The sequence below is a fragment of the Lynx canadensis genome, chromosome X (genome assembly GCF_007474595.2).
Source record: "Lynx canadensis isolate LIC74 chromosome X, mLynCan4.pri.v2, whole genome shotgun sequence".
NCBI lineage: Eukaryota > Metazoa > Chordata > Mammalia > Carnivora > Felidae > Lynx > Lynx canadensis.
This window is the reverse complement of record NC_044321.2, coordinates 99722938-99743644: the sequence shown is the minus strand read 5'-3', so window position 1 is coordinate 99743644 and position 20707 is coordinate 99722938. Positions and strand designations below refer to the sequence as shown.

Here is a 20707-nt window from a genome sequence, read left to right as displayed (position 1 = left end):
GACCCCTATAAGCAGAGACGTGCACGCGGGCACACACGTCTGGATTCAGGCATGCTCACAGACATGGACGAGATCAGGTTCACGTGGAAAGATGAAACACAGATGCATAAACACCCCACGGGCAGCCATCCACAAAAACCTAGGAAACGAAGCAATTATCTAAACTATCATCTCATCCTCAAAGTAAAAGGCAGTTGTACCCTGTTGCAAGAAATTGCAACATTACAGGAAAATCCAGACACAGTTGGAGGAACGGCGATACTTCGGGTTTTATTGTAAGATTCTTTTGAAAAGTAAGTTGACTTCAGAGTTTTTAAAAAAGGAATTTTAAAACAACCTTTTTAAAAAGAACCTTTTAAAAAAGGACCTTCATAAACTGGAGGTCCGTGTGTCCTTTTAAAAACTCGATCCTGCCTTTAGGGTGAAGTTTGGTCTTTTGACCAAAAAGTTTGCCTCTGTTTTTCCAGCACTTCATGTATTTGGGTTTTCAGAGTCATTCCTCAAATCTCTGTCATGGGGTTAAAGTTCTAATCCTCCCCCGTTGTAGAATAGACGCTAGCACTAGATGCAATTAAATGAGAAATTATTCATCTTAAACTAAAAAAATTCCAACTTTCTAGTAAACATTACCTAGAAAAATGTTACGTATTAAACATTAACATAGAAAAACATTACCTAATAAAACATATTATTTTGTTAATCTTTTAAATTCAAGGACTGCCCCTTGCCTTCTATACGCCTTATTTAGATCTACTACTGAAGCTTTTTCTAAGCACATTTGTATGTAAACAAGGGGTATAATATATCACTTAATAAGCAATGTGTGGTGTCAACTCTGATCAATTTCTGTCCCAATATTTGGGAATTGGAATGGAAAGGGGAGGACTAATAAACCGACATTATAAGACTGCTTATTTTTTTCTTAGCATATTAAGTTATATGCCAGCCATGGCATCAGTGAGTATGTCATCACCAACAAACTGAGAGCATTATGGCTCAAATCCAGGAAATTCTGTATCATCCATCACTACTAGATTAAATAGATTCATAAAGTGATATTTCTGTTATCTCCCAAGAGAAAATACAGCAGTCAGCTCCGATGGTGAAGATAACCCAATTAGAACTGTACTAGTGACAGTGTTTGTGTATCGTTTCTTTTTTTTTTTTTTTAATTGAGAGAGGGTGGTGAATGAAGTGAGAGAAGCAGAGAACAATGGGTATCTTCAAGGAGATTTTGCTAATGTTGGTGATTTACTCATCTTCTTTAAAAATGTACTCATTCTTTTAATTCCTTTGTAGGGCTTAGTGATAGAGAGCTAAGGAAGCAGTTGGGGGGGGCAATCTGGTTATCTAGCAATCATGACAAGCAAAACATACTTCCTTCCCTCTAAGAAGCCAAATAACAGGAAATCTGGAAGGAGGGTGGGGAATGGGCTCAGGCAAATGGAGAGAGAAAACTATTCTTATTTGAAATGTACATCTAGGCATGTTTGCACAAACTGCACCCACGGACCTTCTGTATCTATGCAAGGAATGTATTAATTGGTCTCAGCTTCTTAAGACGCAGAGAAGAACATAAGTTTTCATGTGAGATTGTGCAGAAAGTACCTTTTTAGTACATTTGGTAATATATTCAGTATCACAAAGACAAATTTTCTACAAACCTAGAAACTCCATCAGCCTGATGAGCTAGGGTTTTCCAAATATATCCTTTCGAGTGTTTGTTTCCCATGCAGTCAGTAAAGGGTATCTCTGTGGGCACACTGGCACTTACTCATGAGCTGTGTAACATAACCTCTCTGAGCCTCAGCTTCCTCAGCTGTGAAAATGAATGTAAAAATGCCTGTCTCAATGTGTGTGGAAGATCGAGCTGGTGTGGCAGAAAGTGCTTCGTACACTGCAGAGCATTAAACAATTCAAAGGTAGTACTGCTGTCCTTACTAAGTGGTCACCTGCCTCAGCTTAAATGGCTCCAAAATAGGTAATTGATTCATTCCTGAGGCATTCCATTCCACCTCCAGCAACTCCGGGAGGATTCCTACTGAACCGAAATCTCCCACCTCTTAACATTTCTCCCAGATCTGGTTCTGCGATCTCACGGAATAAATAAAATCCCTCACACACCTGATGGCCCTTCACCGTTCCTGATTCTGTACTTCTCTGACGTAAATGTTTCTCCAGTTCCCTCAACATTTCCTCACATTGGCTGGTTTCAAATCCTCCAGCCTGGTCTCGGTAGAGCACAGTTCCACACTGCTGACCAAACTCCTCTTGAAGTGTCATGGCCAGGGCTGAATGCAGATGGGGGGGGGGGGTTATTAGACTCCTTGGTGGCAAGGTGCAGAGTTCATTCAGGTCACCTCAAATAATTGAGAACATCTTTTCAAGATAAAGTAGTTGCCCCTTTCTGCAGTTTCAGTTACCCACGCTCCACCGTGGTCTGGAAGCAGATGTTCTTCCTTCTGACTTATCGTCAGAAGGTCAGTAGTAGCTTCACACACTGCGTCATTGGCCTCACTTCATCTTATCACGTAGGCATTTTATCGTGTCCCATCACCACAAGAAGCGTGAGTACAGTACAGTAAGACATTTTGAGAGAAAGACCATGTTCATATAAGTTCCTATAATATATTGTTATAATTGTTCTATTTTATTATTGTTGTTGTTAATCTCTTAATGTGCCTAATATATAAATGAAACTTTATCATAGGTATGTATAGGAAAAAACCTAGTATATATAGGGTTTAGTACTATTTGTGGTTTCAGGCATCCACTGAGGGTTTTGGAATGTATCCCCCTTGGATAAGGGGAGACAACAGTATTCTCTCAGTCAGGTGAGGCCAAGGGAGAAAAAGGGCCACCTTTTTCTGTGTAATTAAACATACAGCATGGCCACCTATGGCTGCCTCTTGAGCAAGGGTGGGTAGCAGAGCTGATGTACCTTAGATAGGACTCTCAGCAATCACCTTGATTGACTCGTTCAGAAATTTGTGCTATTACCAACAATCAGTTGTCTCCTTTGTTCTAAACTAAATACTTCTGTTGATGCTGTCTGTGCCAATGTCAGCTTTTTTTGTGGCTACGTAACACTACCGATACATTGTTGAGAACGCTTAGTAACCAAACTCCTAAAACTTCTTAACAAGTTCTGAGGCTAAGCCACTTTTATTCTAAAATTACATAGTTGGAGCTTTTTTAATTGTGTGTTTGGGATGGGGGGCAGGTGGAAATACGTTTAGAGCCTTGATTGGGCTTCATTTGATTTCACCTTGTTAGCTTGTGGAGATGTAATTGAATTCTAATTCTGCCATACGAGGTATTTGCATTGTATTGCTCCCATAATTGTGTCATCTGCAGTTTTGTTAGGTATGCTTTCCTCATTTCTAGGTAAGTCATTACTGGGACAAGATCAAGGTCAGCGCTCTGTGGCACGCCAGTGGAATCCTTCCTGTGGGTTGACGCTTGTCCATCAGGCAGCATTGTTTTGCTAGCACACAACCCACATTTCTCCCACCTTGTTCACAGGCATATGATGAGGGACCTCGTCAGATGCTTTGCTGATATCCAGATACAGTATGGCTTCATTTTTACTGATCTGCCAATCCAAAAACCATGTCAAAAATAGAAATGAAATGAGATTTGTCTAACATGACTTGTTCTTGGAGAATTTGTGCTGCCTTCTCATGGTTACTATCTTTTCAAAAAGTGCTTACAAATCATCCTTGTAATAACATGTTCTAGAATTGTGCACTCAGTCAACATGATATCCGTTGGTCCAGTCTAAAGATCTCATGCGCTTCCTGTTCCTTTTAAAAACCAAAGCCAATGTTTGCTGTCTCCGGTCTTCTGACACCTATCACCCACACCACAGTCCTGAAACTTTAGCAACTATGACTAGGCAATAAAATCTATAAGACTTGTCACCACTCCCGGGATAGAATTTTAATTCATTCAGAACAGTTGAGTGCCTTCTTAGGAACACTTTGACTATCTTAGACTTCAGTTTATGGTTTACTGATGTTTACTTTACCCTTTTAGGTCTATGATCATTCTCTTCCACAGGGAAGACTAGTCATTGAGAAGGCCTCCCTGATCTCGGTCATGCCATAGCATTGCATGAGTTACACATCTATCCAATCCATAATCTAAACATATATCTAAGAACAACCCAACAACTTTCTGTCATCTTTAGTAGTTTTTTTTTTTTTTTTCAAGCTTCAGGCTCATTTGGTGTATGAACTTTCTTAGCATTATTTTCATCACACTATCTTACATTTATCTATCCTTGATTTTCATCTCTTTCTTTTGTTAAGTGTTCTTTGGAAATCTAAACTGAATGGAGAGCACCCAGTACAGGCATACTGGTTTCAATAGGCAAGAAACTTTTCCAACTCTTTTTTTTTTAATTTTTTAATCTTTATTGAGAGAGAGAGCGAGAGAGCAGAGAAGGGACAGAGAGAGAGAAGCAGACCCAGAATCTGAAGTAGGATCCAGGCTCTGAGCTGTCAGCACAGAGTCCGACATGGGGCTCGAACTCACAGACCCTGTGAGATCATGACCTGAGCTGAAGTTGGACCCTTAAGTTACTGAGCCGCCCAGGCGGCCCAGACCTTTCCAACTCTTAATCCATCTCCTTTTTTGAAATATCTCAGGGTATGGAATCATACTGACTTCACTTTAAAGAACTGCTTTCCTGAAGTCTAGGGTTTTGCTTCATAGTGTATCTTAGAGACTCTTAAGCTAAAATGGTTGCTTTCTTGAAAGGTTCCTATCACCTTAACTCACCAGTTTCTCTTTTCTACTCAGTGAGAGAAGCAAATATCCTTAATTTCTTTACCTTCTAGGAGGTAGAGTTTTCAACAAGGGAGGTGGGGGACCTGTCACCTACCTGCCTTGATTAAATGATGCATCTAGCAGATGTCTTTGGAGTTGAAATCACTCATGTTTATTTCACCTTACTCCTAGGGCACTTTTGTGGTATGTATTGGAAATGAGCATCCATTTCCTCCAACTGGGCAAGTGGCTCATTGTAGACTCCCTGATCCACCATCTGTTACCTGTATGAACTTGGACATATTATGTAACATTGCCACGCCTCAGTTTTCTCATCTGGAAAGTAAGGATGACAGTAGCACCTACTCATAAAGTCGTTGTAAGGATTAAAGGAGTTAATATCTGCAATGTATTTTCAAGCAGCCAGGCATACAGTAAACACTTGATAAATGTTAGAATAATAATACCGACAGTTATTATACACAAGAAACAGCTCTACTTTTGTCCCTTTCTATTTCTGTCTTCATCTAATTAAAGATGTTTCTACCCTTATGTTCATGCTTTCCCCAGGTAAACACGACAACCCTTCACTTTTCTCTTAGCATGCTTTCAAATAGGATATACTCTTTCACCACGGTGTTAGTCCAGTTAGACTGCTGTAACAAAGATGCCATAGACTGGGTTCTTTAAACAGCAGGGATTTATTTCTCACAGTTCTGGCGGCTGGGAACTGTAAGTCTAAGGCACTGGCAAATCTGGTGTCTGGTGAAAGCCCACTTCCTATTTCATAGACTGCTATCTTCTCACTGTCTCCTCACATGGCAGAAAAGACAAGGGAGCTCTCTAGGGTTTTCCATTCATAAGGTCCCATTCATGAGAGCTCCACCCTCACGACCTCATCACCTCCTAAAGGCTCCACCTCAGAATACCAACACGCTGGAAGTTAGGTTTCAACATAGGAATTTTGGGAGGATACATTCAATCTATAGCAACCACCAAATTCCAATCATTAGAACCATTCCCTCCCCTAGGTTTTGACCGCACATGTCTATGAGGCTTTGTAAGACTGCCCTGTGATAAATCTACAGAACGGCTTTTAGATTCTTCCCTGCCTTCTGTCATTCATAGAAATAATTCCGCCACTACCCACTACGTTCAGGATTATGTCCTGCCCTGAGCCCTCCCTTACTCAGAGATCAGCCTTTCCACCTCCTCCTCTAAGCCTTTTCTTGGATTATCTTTTTTGCAGTGGAGTCAGAGATGCATCTTTCACAACCTGGAAAGATGGGCACGTTGCCAAAGATGAAGATGGACAGTCTGGGTGATGTGTGTCAGTGTGTGTGCTCAAACAGCACTGGACCGAGTGACTTAATATGGTCATGAACTGGGACGCGTCACTTACCCTCCATGGGCCTCAATTCCCCATCTGTCCGGTGTAGGAAATGACAGATCCTCCCTTGTGTGCTTGTTCTGAGAACCAAATAAGATAATCCACGTAGACTGTCTCCTCAGAGCTGAGCACATAGAAAGTATACAATAAACATTATTTTTAACATAAAGTATACAATAAACATTATTTTTGATATACGAATCTGCTACTGACATGCTGGCAAAGAGGAGAATTCAGAATCACCAGAGTTCAGAGAGCCACATTAGCTTTGCTCTAAAAACATCTAATATCCACGTATACCTCTCAGTCTGTGGATTATTAAGCATTCCCTGCACAGCAAGGCATTCAGCAAACATTTACTGATTATTCGTCATGCACTACAGCTACTATGAGGAATAAGAGCCCACATACTCCAGAAGCTTATAGTACTTGTAATAATAATGATAGCTAAATATATAGCATCACTACCTGCTGGACACCATTCTGGGTCTTCATAAATCAGTTGCTTTAATCCTTAAAATAACTCCGTGCGGTAGATACTATTAGTGTCACCATCTTCAACTGAGTGGTAAGGAAACTGAGGTAAGGACAAGTTAAAGAACTTTGAAAAATCCCACAGGTAGGAAGGAGCAGATCCAGGTCAGACTTTGAACCTTGGCTGTATACAGGGCCAGGGTCTTTATGTTCAACCACTTTCTGTAGTAAAGAAGGCAAAGTGAGGAGCGCCTGGGTGGCTCAGTCGGTTCAGTGTCCAACTTCAGCTCTCGCAGTCTGTGAGTTCGAGCCCCGCGTCGGGCTCTGTGCTGACAGTTCGGAGCCTGGAGCCTGCTTCGGATTCTGTGTCTTCCTCTCTCTCTGCCCCCACCCCCCATGCACTCTGTCTCTCTCTCTCAAAAATAAACAAACTTTAAAAAAATTGAAAAAAAAAAAAGAAGGCAAAGTGAAATAAATAACAGTATCATAAGTGCATTATTAAATTGAAGTAATTCCAAGGTCAGAACACTTGGAGGTGGTAGATCTAACCCAGAGGAAGTGTGGAGGGAGGGAAATGGGAAAGTAGAGATTTTCCTGAGAAAATGACCTGAAAGTAATTTATTACTACTAATACCTGTAATTAATAATAAAACCATGGGACAGCATTAGGTGCAAAATGAAGGAAAAGTCTACTCAAAGTCACGCATCGTCACCAGTTACCAATTCAGTAATATTAAGTGTTATTCTTTCTATTCTTCCTCTCCCTCTTCCTCCGTTTGCCATTTGTTGCCTATTTATTTACTTATTAAAGGATATTATTTCCCCAAACTGCTTTAACAGTTTAGTTTTTTCTAAATGTTTATTTATTTATTTTGAGAGAGAAAGGGAGGGGAGAGTGGGGAAGGGGCAGAGAAAGAGGGGGAGAGAGAATCCTAAGCAGGCTCTGCACTGTCAGTGCAGAGCCTGATGTGGGGCTCAATCTCATGAACCATGAGATCATGACCTGAGCCGAGATCAAGAGTCAGACGCTTAACTGACTGAGCCACCCAGGCACCCCTCCATTGCCATTTAAACCCTCTTTACTAGGTTGTCTGGTTATGAGCAAATATATTCCTTTTAATACTAAGAAGAAATAATCATTCTTGAACCAAAAGTCCATAATTTTTAAGCTATGATCCAGAAATCAAAATTTCATTCTGAAATTCCTGCTGTTAAATTGCCATATTCTCTTTCCTTACCCAGAGACTCATCCTTGGATATACTTCAGTTTGAAGATCCTTTTATTCTGATTCTTTTCCAGAAAGTCTTTTTTTTCCCTTCCAAAGCTATTTTATACCTTTAGTGGTACAGTGTTGTGCCTTCTTCATAACAGCTGGAAGAGTGGTTAAGACTTTCAATTGTAGAAACCAACAGATGTGAGTTTGGGTTTGAATTTGTTCCTTATTAGCTGTCTGTACTTGGGAAAATTATTTAGCCTTTCTGAACCTTAGTTCCCTGACCTTGAAACTGGGTTAATAACACTCATTGTCATAATGTTGTTACAAGGGTTATTTTAGATCTCACATGTGATTTGCACACTCATTTTAGTTTCCTCCTCTATTTCTGTTCTTCCTCTGCATCACATTCCTCCTTTCTCCATTCCGTTGGCCCTGGCTTTTGCTACTAGCTTCTCAGAAACTGGACTTACCACTTTTCTTTCTATATTGGTCTCTCTATTCTGTCCATACACTTTGTATGTGAGTAGATTGCTCTGCCTTTAACACACAGCTAACTGGAGTAGTACTCATTTCTATCAGAAACTCAGACATCCCCCATTCCCTGCAGAGAACTGGGACAGTTCTCTTAGCTTTCTTGACCTCTTCATCCGATTTACTTTGAAATTGAATTACAGCCATTTTTAGTTTGCCTTATTTGCTTTCTTTGCTGTCCCTGAATTCAAACTCCTAACTCAAAGTTTACTTGATACTTTTAAAAAAAAATTTTTTTTAATGTTTATTTAGTTTTGACAGAGAGAGACAGAGTGTGAGCGGGGGAGGGGCAGAGAGAGAGAGCAAGACACAGAATCTGAAGAGGCTCCAGGCTCTGAGCTGTCAGCACAGAGCCCGATGCGGGGCTTGAACTCACAAGCCATGAGATCATGACCTGAGCCGAAGTCGAATGCTTAACCGACTAAGCCACCCAGGCGCCCCTTGATACTCTTACCCGTGGGGAATTTTTGGCCAAATGTTGGCTCTAGACCTTAACTTTGACAAACCTTCAGTGATGATGATGGACATTAACCATGATCTAGTCACCAAAATGAGTCTTAAAGATTTTTCTGTGATATTTAATACTCTTGAGAACTTGGATTTGATATTAACATAACCACTTCAACTCACAAAGACAGATCATAACTGTGTGGAGGAGTCATGGCTGGCCAGAAGAGGGGGTAGCAACTATTTTCACTGATTTTTTTTTTTTTTTTAGCATATTCTGACAGATGGCTGTAGCTTGGTATGAGGCTAACTGCCCTTGCTGGCTTTAGGCCAATGTGACATTTAAGTGGAGTCAACAGGGTTATTTTTACAAAGGAAGAGCCACGGCCATTGGTGGGGGAGGTGTTGGCAAAGAATAGAACAAGAAATGAAGTCTATATGACCCATGCTTGTTACCAGACTTCTAGAGCTAGTGTCTATCTTGGGGAAATAGGAAGCAACGTTCATTAGTAGTGATGACAGTGATTTAAATATCTATGGAATAATACTCTGTGAATATTAACCCATAAATGTAAGTTCTCTAGTGGTAGTTATATTTCTTTGTTATATAGTACTGCTAAAATATACCTAACTTTCATAAGTAGGTTTTTTTTCTTTAGTACATTTGCAATGGAAAAATAGGTTTAGAGACATAGTTTTTTCTTTCAATAATGACTAGAGGAAAAAAAGGGCTCAGAATGTACATATTCAGTGCTTAGATCCAACAATATCTCATGCTTTAATCCTTTAACAGCACTGGGGTTAGCAAAATCTATCTTCAGCCACAGATTTAAAGATTCTTTTTAAGACAGGAAAAGACTTCGTAGAACTAATCTATGACCTATAAATCCTGTTTACTACAGATGAACAGGAATCAACCAAGCTTTTCAGCCTACACCAAATGATGGATGTGGAATATGTTAAATTTACATGAAGGAGAATTCTGTAGTCTTAAAAATATATTTTACAAATTCAGAGTAAAAATAGATCTATAATAGTCGATTGTGCTTAGGCAGTGAAGAGCAATATTTTGGAGATTATCGTGATACAGTCTCTAGTCACTTTGGTGGTGATGTTATTTTTAAAAATGCTTTTGATCTCACTATTTTCATTTTCATTTCAAAGTATGAACCATAGGCAAACATAATGTGTTTCATTTTTTAAGGAAGGGAAATTTCACCATAGGTGCGATGAAATCTGGTCTTGATATGGAGGAGATTTTTTTAGCAATGCAAATGTGAATCTAAACAGATGTTTTAGGGAATTTAAAAAAATGAGTTGATTGATGAAATATGTGAGTGTAGCAAACCAAAATTAAATTTTAGAGGAACCTCTGTACCACCCTTTTTGTCTCCCGTCCATCATATATACTTAACCTATCATGGGTTGTATATTTAAAATAGAAATATCTGGTTGTGATTAAGAAAGAAACTAGTTCTTAAAAACCTCATTGACTACAAAATTACTTATCCAGTTAATCATAATAAATATTTTCATTGCCGTGTCAAGTTAATAGACACTTGTCTGTTATATTTTACTAAAAGTATGAAATGTATTTGAAGTAACAAAGAATGATTTTCCTGTCAACTATTCTCCTTAATTTCTACAGAGATGTGTGTGTTTGCGTGTGTGTGTGTGTGTGTGTGTGTGTGTGCGCGCACGCGCGCGTGTGTATCAAAGACATTCTACTAAACATCTCCCTTTGGGAGAATCCAGCTGGTTCTTTATTAATTCCACAACACAAAAATGTTTGTAGCTTTAAGCAAAAGATAAGATCAGGTTAAGTCTTGAGGTCTTTGAAATGCCTCTGCAAGAATTGTGGAAGTGTGGTACCGACTATTCCATTTAAAGAACAGGAAAGCTCAAAAAGAATTGCCCCCTTTGGCGAACAGATAAGCAAATAAACAGTAACATCTGCTTCTCCATTCTGTTCATCTTTTTTGGTGTGATATCTGAGGATATAAGCATGTGTATAATGTGAATAGTTTACAGGAAAAACAGTTGAATGTAAATACTATGATAAATTAATTCTAGTGTAAATAAGTTTAAACCAATTTTGACAAATATTTGTTGAGTGCCCACCATGGATCAGCCAGTGTTCGAGTTGCTGGGGCTACAGCAGAGAACGAAGCAGACAAAATCCCTGCCTTATGGAGCTTACATTCTAGTGGGGGAGATTGCCTTTATCCTAAAATGTAATTATATTGAGGCTAATAGTATCGCAGGACTTGTGGTCTAGTAGATGTAATATGTGAGAAGGGGAAGAGAAGCCAAAGATACCTCTTCGGAGCTTTTTCTTTTCTTTCTCTTTTTTTTTTTTTTACCTGCCTTCACTTCCCCACGGCACCTTTCATGGAATTTTCCCTTATCTGTGGGCTCATAGCATCCTGTGTGTATGTCTATGAAGACCTTATTCCATTGTGTATTTGCACTCCAAATATTTTATTGACTTGTCTTTATTCCCTGCTGCAACTTGAGTGAAGGACTATGTCTTCTTTTTCTACTTTGATTCCTCAGTGCTTAGCTCATGATGTTTAACAAAATTTTTGTAAGGTATATGGACAGACAGAGTAACTGAGCGGGGAATTACAGATGGAGCAGATTTCTGAAATCAGAAATAGTAGTTGGTAGAAGCAGGCAGTGAGTTTTGTTTGGGAAATATTGAAACATTTATGTGGGGCATCCATATTGGAAAAGCTCAATATTCAATAAATAGTTGAAAATAAGAATCTGGGTCCCAAGAGAAGAAGAAAGAGAGGAAAAGTTTTCCTCCTACCACTTACCAAATGCTTACTATGTGCCAAACATTGCATCGAGTCATTATCACATTTATGCCAAGTTTTATTTTTTTAAACTGAGGCTTAGAGAAGTTGAACAATCTGCTACAAGGCCACTAGTTAGTAATTAATGGAGCTAGTTCCACTGCATGTCTGTCTGATTCCAGAGCACATGATACACATGAATTATGGAGTATTTCATAGGTAGACATAATAATTGAATTTACATGAATGAAGGAGGAAATACTGAAAAACCCAGACAGAGTTTAGTGCAAGAAGACCATAAACCAAACCATGAGAACACTTAACATCTCAGGTCCATGAAGGAAAACAAACCAGCATAGGTGATTGAGGATTAATACTAATAGAAGAGAAGAAACAACAAAAAATTTCAAGGAGATTGTGATCGTGGTTTTCAAATGCTTCAGAGGAGTCCACTAGAGTGTGGATGAGGAGAGACCTTTCATTTTGTCAACTACAGACTTGTTGATTTTGAAGCAGTCGATCTCAACAGAGTGGTAAGAGTGAAGCTAGACTGCAGTGGGTTTGAAGAATTGGTTAGTGGTAAGAAAATGGAAACAGAAGGCAGGCTACTATCTGAAATGGAAGAGCAGATCGAGAGGAAGCTGAATTACGGCAAAACTTCCATATAAATTGGAAGGAGGAAAAAACAGTGGTGGGTGGGATGGAGGGTGGGGAAACTATATTCGGTATAGGGGTACACAGTAGTTCCCAGGCTGGTGACGTGGTTGACACAAAGAAACCAACCAACCAAGTTAAAGATCAAGTTTCCTTGATGGTAAAGAATATGGCAACTTGCAGGAATGGTCACATAACGCTGAAGAAAACAGCATGATCCCACACAGTGGTACAGGCTTCCCAGGTTGCCAGGATTCAACAAGGGCTGATGATGTCACCACCTTTGGGGAATCATGAATTCCTTAGGTGCAAGAAGTTTGCCTTTTCTATTCTTATGCTAGAGGGTGGCATTATACCCTCACACCCTTATTTAAAGTTGGCTCAAATCTAAGTCGTATTTCCACGGGCAAGCAGCTATCATTGGCCCAGCCAAGATTGTAATTTAGACTTCCCGTCTCCATCTGGCATACACAAAACACTAGGCAGTCCCCTTTTACTGATGAAGATACTTAATAGTGACATATGTACACACAGGATTTTCATTGATATTATAAAAGATAACTTATGATTATTTCCTATTCAACTATCAAAATATCAAGTATAACCTAAAAACACAGATATCATTGATTCTTTCCTTTTGTGGCATAATATTAGCCTCCTAAGTAAATTGACTTTCTTCTGGAAGAGAACATTCACAATCTGCTATTTCCCCTACTTTTTGACTAAAATAATTGTTTTTTTAATCTATAGCAGTCTTATTCGTTCAAATTTTTCATTTACTGTACTGAATAGTATCTTTAACTTAGATAATTTTATGGTAACATGGATGTTTGCCTTTTAGTGTGTCTACACTGGCAGCTAAATATTTTTTGTCATCTTCAAAAGACTCAGGTTTTAGATATGTCTTGTATACATGTGCACGTATGTCTGTGTGCCCATGTGGGTGTATGTGCATATATAAGTGTGTATGTATAACTTCTTGTTCAAAGCCCTTACTGGTTATTTCTTTTTAAACTCTACACAACCCTGGCAAGGTAGACATTAACAGAAATTATGCCCAATTTAAAGATAAGGACACGAGGTTGTGGGGAATTTTACTAATGTGTCAATGTGGCAGTGTAGAGCAAGAGTTGGAGCTAGAATTCAAGTCTCCATGCAACCAATCTGGTATTCTTTGCACTATAACAATATTTCTCTGGAATATAAAGAACCCCAAGTTATTCCTTTTTGTCTTTCAGTGAATATTTATAGTTCAGTTAAATTCCTCTGCCTGGAGATGTAATCTAGGTTTTATTCTATTTATATTAAAATCTTGATGAGCCTAAATGCCCAGAAAACTGGGGGTTCTGGTTAATTGGATTCGGTGGATAGCTTAAGGTTAAATAGAACTTTTAAAAAATTGCCATTCTTGTTGAAAATCACTCTTAAATATGAATCTACTTTCCGTTTTAATCCAAATGATCATAATTTAATCTATTATAATTGAAAATCTTACGGTAAGGCAGGGTTGCCATTCTGAACAGGATTTTTTATTGTACAACCCGTCAGGTATAGAAAATATTATAAAATGAACAAAATGTATAGTGGTCCCAGGATATTCTTTGAAAATTTGGGGTGGCCTCTTGTGAGTAGTTGTAAAGCACTGGAATTAGAATTGGAAATCTTGCGTCTGAGTCCAATTCTGCCACTAAATAGCTGTGTGACCTTGATAGGGTCTCTTTCTTCCTTTCCAACCTCACTTTCCTCAACAGTCCGATAAAGGAATAAAGCTAAGTGATTTATTTGATGTCCTTTCTGCCTTTACTTTCTCTATCATTCCGTGGCTTGCCTTCTTGTCATTTGCTCCTCCACTGAAAGAATCCTGCTCAGTTTAGCTTTCCAGTTAGTTGGATTCTAATTAATTGCAGGATTACTGATTCTAGGTGAGGTCCCCTAACAAGTCAGATAAATGAAGCCATGATAAGTTAAGCCATGATTCCTTCAAAATCTCCAGTAGCCAAGGGGAAATGAGGAAGACCATCTACACATCCCTGTCTGTCCGGGGGTGTTGATAAAGGCACACAAGCATAGTTAAGAAACTGATCTTAGGCCAGTGCAAGACTAGTTTGTGAACATGTTCTACCCGATACAGGTGCTCAATCAAAGTTTGTGGAGTGAACGAATTTAAGAACAAAACCCTCGAACAAAACCCTCCGTAGAGACAAGATTCAAGAGGCAGCACCTTATAAAGAAGCCTACCTTGGGGCGCCTGGGTGGCTCAGTCGGTTAAGCGTCCGACTTCGGCTCAGGTCACGATCTTGTGGTCCGTGAGTTCGAGCCCCACATCGGGCTCTGTGCTGACAGCTCAGAGCCTGGAGCCTGTTTCCGATTCTGTGTCTCCCTCTCTCTGACCCTCCCCCGTTCATGCTCTGTCTCTCTCTGTCTCAAAAATAAATAAACGTTAAAAAAAAAAAATTTAAAGAAGCCTACCTTGCCTTGGGTCATATTGCAAAGCTGCAGATGGTTCAGTATTTTCTTTCAATTTTTCATTCTCTGTCTCATTAAGAAATAAATATAACTTTATTTTGTTTCTTATTCAAAGATAAAAATACAACCTGGATTGGGTTTAAAGTTCCAACCACCCATTTCTATACTGCATCCTGTAAATCCATGATGATAACTTTTTCTGAGCATTGACGATGATGCAGAGAAAAGGCAAGTTTAGGTTTAATATTATATTTGCCAAATAGAGATGTATATTTAGAAGTCAGAAAAGTGCATGAAATCGTTGTATTCTTGAAGTTGACCTGACCTTGTTTATCTCCTTGTGCTGCCCCTAAATAATTAAAGCAAGCCAATGGGTTTCTTCTCTGCTCTCTTGAATCCACACTGCAGGGAACCAGGGAGAGAACATTTCCCAGCAAGGAAGGCCTGGTTTCTACAAATTCTCCTGTGTTCAAGTGGGATTATAGTTTTTGAGCTTTAGAGCATGGCACAAAGTGGAATTTGACTGTTTCTTAGGTAGCCTAACCTGAAGGGAGTTAATGTTGTTTTAACTGCTATCATGATTGTATGTTTTGCATGTTTTAATCAGTATTTCAGATTTTGGATTTATATCCTGTGACACTTTGTGAGAGGTAGGTACACTTTGAACAGCAATTTAAAAAATTGAAAGTAGAAGATGTTTTCTAGTCTCCATACCTACAAAGGTTTCCTTGCTTAGTTAGCAAGGGTAAATGTTTGAGGTAATTATAGGTGAGTTGTTTGTGTTCTGTGGCCCTAGGGTTAGGGTATTTGTTTGGATAATAGACCAATCCCAAGTGCAAATAGCCCCAAGGGAAGAACAGCTGTGAGCTTGGGAGGAAGATAAGATCATGAGTGCCTGGCAAGAAAATCTTTTCCTGATTCCCCTTCCCCCCCCACCCCCAGAGGGAGGCTGAATACTTCAAAAATGCATGCTCCAATCAGAGGAATAGTTTTAGGCCAACGATTCTCAACCTCACCACTATTGGCATTTCAGGCTGGATAATCCGTTGTTCTGGGGTCTGTCCCATGCATAATAGGGTGTTTAGCGGCATCGCTAGCCTCCTACCCACTAGATGCCAGTAGTGGCCTCCCCCTGGTTATGATTACCAAACACATCTCCAGACAATGCCAAATGTCCCCTGTGGGCCAATTCATCCCCAACTGAGAAAGGCTCTTTGAGAATCATGATGATGCAAAATCTTTTGTTTCCTTGCCCGTTCACTTTTTCTCAACCCCTCTTCAGATTCTAGCAGTTTGTTTTTTCCCTTCCCATCTTCCCTCTTCGCATTCCCTTCTTCTGAAGACCTTGTTGGTAGGTTTAGATAATTCTCCAGTTTAAAGCATAATTTGTGTTGGAAACCACTGCTATGAATTGAATGTTTGGATCTCCCCCAAATGCATATATTGAAAACCTAATGCCCAAGATGATGGTATTAGGTGGGGCCTTTGGGAGGTGATTAGGTCCTGAGGGTGGAGCTCTCATGAATGGGATTAGTGCCCTTATGAAAGAGACCTCTGATTGCTCCCTAGCCCCTTCCACCACATGAAGATACAGCAAGACACATTAGTTGCCCATGGCAGACTGGGTAGCAGTCTGTAACACGGAAGAAACCCTTCAGCAGAACCCTTCCATGCTGGCATCCTGATCTTGGACTTCCAGCTTCCAGGACTGTGAGAAACCTGTTTCTGTTGTTTATAAGCCAACCACCTTATGGTATTGTGTTATAGCAGCCCAAATAGACTAAAACAACCACTAAACAATTCATTTAGCTCTAAGGTCTCCCCACCCCTGCCAGTTAGTTTCCTTTTCATATGGTGGCCACTCCTCATAATTTTATTCCCAATTAACTTGTCATATCCTGCATTTCTCTGTAAGAGTCTTAAGCAAGAGGAATATATTTTGACACGTTGAATGTATACTAGTTTGTATATATACTTAATTGGTTTGTTTCCTAGGAATGCAAAAAGATGGAAAAAAGCAGTATATCACTTCTGACTATTTGGATCAGATGTAGACAAGGAAACCCAGAGTGACCTTCTAAGCAACTAGCAAATGATCCTTTACCCTTGCATATATAGCCATATCTATCTACTGTCTATCTATCTATCTATCAATCAAATTTCCTTTCTGATTCTATTCCTTTTTCTTCTACACTCTTCATTCTCCCTATGTTCACTCTATTCTCTCTCTCCTACGTTTGCTTTAGATCTACGCTACTCTTGGACATTTATTAACTCTTCCGACATTGTTCTTTGCTGAAAAGCTTACAAGGACACAGGAGCCTGAAAGCAAATGGCACATTAGGGAAACCACACATGACAGGGTGGCCAGAGCTAAGAGGGCATTGGAGACAATAGCAGTAGTGAGGTGGAGAGACCTATATCGTGAAGGACCTTATGAAGTAGTACACCTTCATTTCAAAAATAGGAAAAACACAGGAAATCACAAAGAAAAATAACTACAAATTCTACTACCCAAAGATAGTTACTATTAAGATTTCCATGTTTTCTTCTAGATCAGATCTCTGTGGAATAGGGATACAGAGTGGGAGTTAGTTGTCTTTGTTTTTGTGTGGAAGGGGACAGCAAATAGTTGTGGTTGTACTGTATATATGAATTCTGTTTTTTTTCCCCCAACATGGAAAATTGTTTATTGCCTTAGAAATTATTTGGTTAACGGGAACAGAAATGCCTTAAAAGTAAATCAAGTAAAAAGGATGTTTTTAAAAAATGGTAGAGGATAATTTCACAGGGAAGGAAGAAGGCATTGAGTACAGCTTTGCCTAATGAAAGATGGAACTGTCTCCATTATTCTTTTGCTTTCTAGAGCCGTGTGATGTCTCATCACTGTTTCTTTCTGCATGTATTCTCTCTTGTCGGGCTTCATTTTAGATGGGACTTGTTTGTCTGTTCCACTATTATGTAACTCCAGCTCTGGCTAAACATGACCTCGCATCTTGGCTTCCCTAGATGACTAGGTTTCAGTGTCTAGGTTTCTGAGAGAGGGAGAGAGAGGGGAAGAGAATATGATTGTCTCCAAGGTTGGCTATCCAATTCTGCTCCAATTAACTATGACTGCAAGCAATGCGGAGTGGGGTCAGTCGTGGGTAAGGATGCTCTGTCCAGGCTCTGTGCTGAGAGTCAGTGATCAGCATAATATGCTTATGTGGTTTAAAATTCTTAATCTGACCTCACAATATTCCATAGAACGAATGTATTATGCTCCTTCCATATTTGAGTCCGCCCTTTTAGCCAATGGATGAGTAAAGAGATTGGGGAGAAGGTTCCTTGGGTGAGAAGGTTTTAGGGGAGCAGACGGGAAGTATCAGACAGCACTTTTGCTCACACTTCGATTTAGTCAGAACTCAGTCACATGACCATACCTAATGGAAATGGTGACTGGGAAATGTAGTCTGTGTGCCCAGGAAATGAGAACATGGATGTTGGTGAGGAGCAGTTTCTGCCTGAGGCTACTTCTTTGATTTTGAGATTGATATTTCACAGGACAGCCATGCCTTTTGTCAATTTGTCCCTCAGAGAAATGTTATACTGGATAGGTTAAAGGACTGATTTTGGTGACATTTCTTTTTTTTTTTTTTTTTAATTTAAATCCAAATTAGTTAACATATAGTGTAATAATTTCAGGAGTAGAATTTAGTGATTCATCACTTACATATAACACCTAGTGCTCATCCCAACAAGTGCCCTTCTTTTTTTTTTTTTTTTTTTAATTTTTTTTTTTCAACGTTTATTTATTTTTGGGACAGAGAGAGACAGAGCATGAACGGGGGAGGGGCAGAGAGAGAGGGAGACACAGAATCGGAAACAGGCTCCAGGCTCTGAGCCATCAGCCCAGAGCCCGACGCGGGGCTCGAACTCACGGACCGCGAGATCGTGACCTGGCTGAAGTCGGACGCTTAACCGACTGCGCCACCCAGGCGCCCCTAACAAGTGCCCTTCTTAATGCCCATCACCCATTTAGCCCATTGCCCCACGCACATCCCCTCCAGCAACCTTCAGTCTGTTCTCTGTATTTAAGAGTCTCTTATGGTTTGTCTCCCTCTCTGTGTTTATATTATTTTTGCTTCCCTTCCCTTATGTTCATCTGTTTTGTATCTTAAATTCCACATATGAGTGAAATCATATAATACTTGTCTTTCTCTGACTGACTTATTCCGCTTAACAGAATACACTCTAGTTCCATCCATGTTGTTGCAGATGGCAAGATTTGATTCTATTTGATCACTGAGTAATATCTCATTGTGTGTGTGTGTGTGTGTGTGTGTGTGTGTGTGTGTGTATCACATCTTCTTTATCTATTCATCGCTTGATGGACATTTGAGCTCTTTCCATACTTTGGCTATTGTCGATAGTGCTGCTATAAAACATTGGGGTGCATGTGCCCCTTTGAAACAGCACTCTTGTATCTTTTGAATAAATGCCTAGCAGTGCAATTGCTGGGTTGTAGGGTAGTTCTATTTTTAATTTTTTGAGGAATTGCCATACTGTTTACCATAGAGTGGCTGCACCAATTTGCATTCCCACCAGCAGTGCAAAAGGGTTCCTCTTTCTCTTCATCCTCACCAACATCTGTCATTGCCTGAGTTGTTAATTTTAGTGAGTGGCATTTCTTATATTATTTTATGGCATTATAAAGCATGTTTGCCTTTATTTTTTTAATTTTTTAGAATTTATTTATTTATTTTGGGAGGGGCTAGGGGGCAGAAGGAGAAGGAGAGAGAGAATCCCAAGCAGACTACACCATCAGCACAGAGCCCGATGAGGGGCTCAAACCTACAACTTTGAGATCATGACCTGAGCTGAAATCAAGAGTTGGGTGCTCAACCGATTGAGCCACCCAGGCACCCCACATTTTTGCCTTTAATGTACAAATATGAGTAAGACTTACAAATCAGTGAAAGCTAATGTAAGGCAAATGTTGATCAACACCCTTCAAAAGGTGCATTAGAATGATAACCTATATTTTCAACCTGAAGAGCTTAGTGGGAAATGCTTAGGATCTCTCCTTACTGTACTCCTTTGTAATTATTTTGAAACCCTCTTTCTTTAAAATAAGGTGTCCTTGCTAATATAGATTACTATTCAATTAAAACAAATCATACAGAAATGTATGCCATGTCAACTGGCTCATAAAATAAATGAAGGAAATACCTATCTGTAGAAAATGAGGATGAATAAAAAGACAGTCAAGGTATATAATACTCTGCCCACTACCCACTCCTCTAAAAAAATAAATAAGTAAATAAGCCAAGTAGCCAGTGAAACCAAGTCTATGAAACCAACAGGTTGCTCTGGTAAGGAAAATTGGGAATGGACTTTCAGGTTTTGTAAAGAGAAATATAATTTAATTTCTTTGCAAAATCAAGAAAATTTTTAAATTCCTAGAAAATTTGGGATCTGGTTTAATTTTAAACATGTGCTCATAAATTTTGCATAGGTCACCTATTTATTCCTATTTAAAATGGTCCCTGTTAGGAGATGATCTCCTGAAAACTCTGAAGTGACATTCCACTATTCCTTCTTGGAGATGATGTATGTACAATCATAAGAGGATTGAAAATCTCACCCACCAATAGCTTTCTAAATTTTTTTGAGTTTGAAGGGATCACAGCTTTCACACCATCCTTTAGGGCCTAAAGTACTATTCAGTATAAGAAAATGAAAAATTGGTACTTACTTATCTAGGTAAATAATCTTTATGTATTGGTCTGAGCCTTTTAATACAAGAACATTTACATTAATAGAAAATATGTAAGTTGATATTTGCCCCTCAACTGGTGTAGGATTTTTTAATATTGTTTTTTAAATAAATTTATTTTAATGTTTATTTTTGAGAGAGAGAGCATGTACGAGCAGGGTAGGGACAGAGAGAGGCAGACAGAGGATTCAAAGCG

At 39.3% G+C, this 20707-nt stretch overlaps 1 protein-coding gene across 1 annotated transcript in view; it reads left to right on the top strand.

Annotated features, from left to right (window-relative positions):
- Positions 1 to 20707, top strand: part of TENM1 (teneurin transmembrane protein 1) — a 556826-nt gene that overhangs the window by 213770 nt on the left and 322349 nt on the right. The gene's annotated exons all lie outside the window — the stretch shown is intronic.